Source organism: Octopus sinensis, linkage group LG5 (genome assembly GCF_006345805.1).
Source record: "Octopus sinensis linkage group LG5, ASM634580v1, whole genome shotgun sequence".
Lineage (NCBI taxonomy): Eukaryota > Metazoa > Mollusca > Cephalopoda > Octopoda > Octopodidae > Octopus > Octopus sinensis.
In genome coordinates, this window is record NC_043001.1 from 44,230,789 (window position 1) to 44,236,788 (window position 6,000).

Sequence of the window (6,000 nt, forward strand, 5' to 3'; positions counted from 1 at the left end):
ACTATTCATCCTATTTTAATATGATGAATTTATTTGGCCACAATATCCATGTTAGTCTTTCTGCAGGCTACACTTTTGTTCTATACCTGTCCTAGTCAAACCTGTGTTTTCTTCATCGCGCCTATCATCTCTTTCATTTCCAGATTGGTCTCAGCAACCACAATTTTTCCCACTCTTCATTTCCAACCTGTCACTATATTAGCCAGGTTGCACGAACAATAGAATCCATTAGATACCACAGCATAAAAAAGAAGCAGACTTTCTCTAATCCAAACTTCTCCAACACAGGTGTTAAAAGCAGCCGAAGCTACCACTTTTGTAAAGCATAACAAGAGACTATGCCTCTTTTGCAGGAACTTACTAGTACACTTTTCCATTCTTTTCACTTTTGGTAATGATGTCATATTACTTGGAGTATCCATGAAAAAGTCATCAAAAGGTCATGTTATTAAGTCTACATCTTAAACTTCACTGCCAAGCCGTAGTTGTCAATGGTAATTAATCTCTTATTCAACTCTGCCTCAGTCTCAATACATTTCTTGGCATTGTTTAAGAACACTACGCAGATGCAGTCAAGGCTCTTAATTGCTTACTCCCTGATCTCGATATCAGCTCTCTCCCCGATTTCAAATTTCTTAACCCTGTGTTATGAACAAACCGGCATTTCTTGCTTCGATGTGCAATCAATATTGTCGAGAAAGTTCATTCAGTTACATTAGGTGAGCTTTCTCTGTATCTCCACTTTGCAAACATTTCGGTTTCTTTGACTGTTATATACGAAAAGTGAAAGAAACTCGTGAATGATTGAGTGTAGGGAATTAATATTAAATGTTGCGATTGAGTTTTTCAAATTCTACCTGCTTTTTGAGTGCATATGGCGATATGTCACAAGTTAAATCAGTGGAAGAGACCAAAGAAAATTCACAAGAACTGTACGGAAACTTCCCATGTGGTGTAGTAGCTAGATTTATTTAGCAAAAAAAAAAATGACCATCTCGAAATACAACAACGATAATATATATATATATATATATATATATATATATATATAGAGAGAGAGAGAGAGAGAGAGAGAGAGAGAGATAGGTGGATAGATAGATAGATAGATAGATAGATAGATAGATAGATAGATAGATAGATAGATAGATAGATACACACACTTACATACATATATATATGTGTGTGTGTGTGTATACACACACACAAATATATATAAGGAGAGAGAGCGAAAGAGAGAGAGAGAGAGAGAGAGAGGGAGAGAGAGAGAGAGAGAGAGAAAGAGAAAGAGAGAACACGAAATCAGTAGGGTACAAGAGGTGAATATTGATTTATTTAACCACGTAACGTCCATAGAGTTACAACTGTTTTAGACCCTCTTCATGTAATATTAATTTCAGTTTGTCAGAAAATATGTATACATGTTTGCATAATTTCTTGTATTTTGAAATTAATGCAATATGACGAAGGTTGTGAACCGGCCATAACCCTATGGAAATCACGTAGTTAAATATATATTTATCGCTCATATCACCTAACTTTATGTTTTTATATATATTTCACAGAATATTTTTTATCATTCTGATTTTCTGAATTTTTAGTTACATGGACACTTTACATTACGCTTCATTGTAATTGATTAGTAAGTGGACTGATAGCCAAGTCCGTTCGAGGAACTTACTGTGATTACCACACGATTCTCTGAATCCGTGCCTTATACTACTCATATGTGTGTATGCGTGTGTGGATGTGCGCGCGCACAAGTATATAAATACATGTGCATATATGTTTACACACATACACGCACACCCCACACAGTGGTTTAAAATTTTGGCACGAAGCCAGCAATTTTGGTGAGAGGAGTAAATCGATTATATTGGTCGACCACGAAAGGATGAAAAGAAGAGACGGCGGAATTATATACATATGAATTAAAAAGACTGAGATTTCGCTCGCATGAATAAACTCATTTTAAAAAATAGAATAAAAATGCTTTGAGAATTTTATCATGAAACAAAGGAAGATATTTACTTCTTTATCAAAATATGCTACCGGTTTCAATCATTTTATAGCAGATTTAGTCATGCTGTAAAGAGAAAGAAAATATTTGAAATAAAATTAATTAATCCTCTCTCATATCAGCTCAGGAATTTCACATGCTTTTCTTAAAAATGTAAATATTTTCTTTCTTCTGTGTATGATAAATCTTTCAAAACATTTTGTTTGTTTGTTTGTTTCTTTCTTTGTATTTTGTTCTTGTAAGGTGTGTGCGAGTATGTATATATGTGCATGTGTATGCATGTGTGTGTGTATGCGCAGCACATAAACAAAGGAAGATATTTACTTCTTTATCAAAATATGCTACCGGCTTCAATCATTTTATAGCAGATTTAGTCATGCTGTAAAGGGAAAGAAAATATTTGAAATAAAATTAATTAACCCTTTCTGATATCAGCTCAGGAAGTTCACATGTTTTTCTATAAAATGTAAATATTTTCTTTCTTCTGTGTATGACAAAGTTTTCAAAGCATTTTGTTTCTTTGTTTGTTTCTTTCTTTGTATTTTGTTCTTGTAAGGTGTGTGTGAGTATGTATATATGTGCATATGTATACATGCATGTGTGTGTGTCTCTGTGTGTGTATGTGCAGCACATAAGAGATATATGTGTGTGTGTGCGTGATGTGTAGAAATACTGAGTTTATGCAAATAACACCAAAAGCTGCACTGCATCCAACACCACCACCGCTTTAGTCAGCATCATTATTACATCCCCCACCATCCACCACCAACGACATCAACACCATCAAAATTAATACCAGCCCCACCGCCACCACAACTACAATATTACTGTCATACCATCACCACCACTTGCACTACCGCCCAAACTACCGCGTGTGCTTGAACCAGTAATATCACAGCCATTGACTCTATCACTACCACCACTACCACGATTATTTTCATCACTACCATCATCATCACGGACATAGCTATATAACCATTACGATTGGAACAGAGAAACTGCAACTATTGTCAAACCACGCCGTCATCAATACCACTCCTAAAACCATCACCATAACACTAACACCGCAACAATTCTACAACATTTCCATCAACCAATTCTAGCCTCACCGACGCCATCGCCACCAATACTACCGCTACCACCACCATTTCCACCACTGCAGTATCGTCAATCACATCAACACTACTACTACTACTACTACTACTACTACTACTACTACTACTACTACTACTACTACTACTACTACCAACGTAGTATCTCTGCAAAAGAGAACCACCGCCGCCATACCACCACCACCACATCATTATCATCATCATCATCATCATCATCATCGTCAACGTTATCACCAACTATCACAACGCTATGACGATTACGAACCACTAACACCATTAATACTCTCCTACCACACGACGACGATCACCCTAACCACCACCACCACCACCACCCCACCACCAACACCACCACCACCACCACCACCCCACCACCAACACCAACACCCTCACCACCACCAGTGTCGCCACCACCACCATTACCACGAGCACTGCAACCATCTCCACCACCTTCACCACCACTACCACCGCGAACACTACCAGTATCACCATCACCTTACACACCAAAACCACTGCTGCCATTAATACCACCACCCAACATTGCTTTTACTACCACCACCACCACCACTACCACCACCACCACCACTACCACCACTACCACCACCACCACTACCACTACCACCACCACTACCACCACCACTACCACCACCACCACCACCACTACCACCATCGCCACCATCACCATCACAACTAAGTCCAGTAAAAAAAAAGTGGAAAAAGAAAGAGGAGGGCTTGAGATAAATTATGATAGCAACAACAATGACAACAACCACAACAACATGTGAATAAACAAGCTGACAGTTTGTTATGACTGGAGTGATGTACAGTTGTGGGGCAATGCCGGGGTGGCACGGTGATGCGGGGTGGCGCTGTGGTGTGGGCTGATGTTAAATGGAGGAGAAATGTTTTATGGTTGACTGTAGTGATGTGTCATGGATATTATGGGAAACTAGTGTACATACACACACACACGAACGCGCGCTTGTGTGTGTATGTGTGTGTGTGTGTGTTCGTGTGAGAGTGAGAGAGAGAGAGTGTGTGTGTGTGTGATGTATGTGCGCACATGTGCGTGTGTGTGTATATACGCACACACACATACCTATATCTTAATCATTTATATAATATATATGTATGTATATAAATATATATACACACACAAACACACTAATGTCGAACAGTGAGAATGAATGCTTCCTCTCCGTATGAAACCAATGGTAGCCTTGTTACCCCACCAAAAGAGTATGTGTATATATATATACACGCACACATACAATATTTATATATGTGTGTGTGTGCGTGCGAGTATATATACTTGTGTGTGTGTGTGTGTATTATATGTATACATCGTGTATATTTGTATCATATATAAATATATCATATGTACGTATACATACACATACCACACACAAAGATTTGAGCAAGCGTTATGAATACATGTGGGGCGAGGAGAGAGAAAGAGAGAAAGAAAGAGAAAGAGAGAGAGATGAGAGTGTGTGTGTGTGTGTGTGTGGTGTGTGTGTGTGTGTGTGTGTGTGTGTATGCGCGCGTATATGCGTGTGGAAAGTCTCGCCTTCCCCAACTGAATTGATGTATCATACATATCTAAACTATTTACCACCCACACCACCACCCCATCACTACAACCAACACCATCACCGCCATCACCAGCATCACTACCAACACCAACACCACAACAATTATTTGCACCGCCATCACAGCTAAAGCTACCCTGCGGTATTTCCTTCCTGAGTTTAGCCCTCAGCTCGGTTGATACTGCATTTTATCATTCTATGCCTGATTAAAAAAATGAACCTTTCACGTAGTCATGTTAATTTATTTTCAATTTTCTCTCCGCCAGAAATGGAGAATGCTTATTTCGCCTCAGTCATTTATTTCCGCCAGAACCTCTTGCCTTGCGCCAGTTTTCATCGGAGTACAGTGAAGTGTCTTCTCTTCATTTAGAAAGGGTCACGGACTAGGATGGCTCCGTGATACTTGATTCCATACAGATACATACATCGTCCCTGCAGCACTTTGTTCAACAGTTCGGAGTAAACGATAGGTTAGAGACGACTATGACTTTTAGCTCAACAGATTGCTGCGGCTGTCAGAAGAAAAGTCCAGTAACAACCAATAAACTCCCGAAGTTAATTGTTGTGCGAGAACAAATTGCCTGGTTTGGATGGTCTGCCTTGTGAGTTTTATGGTTATGTGTCTGGCAACATCTTGGCAAACGTCTCCACCTACTGGTAGCAAAACGGAAGAATTCCTAGTTCTGGAAACCTGAGTATGTTAAAGCTGCTGAAAAAAGGACATGTTAACGCTGCCAACAAAAGGGATATTATATATAATTTTCACCCTATAACCAAGCTAAATGCAGTAGTTAAGATTTTGATCAAGGTATTAGCAAAGGAGTTGGCGCTTGTCGTTGGTGGTTTGGTCAGGAACCACAAAGTGTGCGATCCCTGAAAGATCCATCGACGACAGCTTCGACCTCATGTGACAAATCTGGCACTGGTGGAGCCCAGATCAATTTGGATCAGTCAAAAGATTTCGATAGGGTTGACCATTTCTACTTGGCAGCAGTCCTGAAAACAGTCGGTTTTGGACCCGTTTTCAAAAGCTGGGTCGCAGCAATGTACAGAGGCTTTTGCACAGTGGTCAAAGTGGACGGATACTTCTTGGAACCGTTTCCTATCGCATACTCGGTTCCTTAGGAATATCTTTTCTCATCTCTTCTACGTGTGCTGACTCTGGAGCCAATACTGCAAAAGCTAGAACTCTTGAGAAGCGTCCCTTTCGAGTTGAGATGCTGGGAAAGTTGTGTAGGTGTATATGGAAGATGACACTGTAATAATTCGAACACCAGGGAAG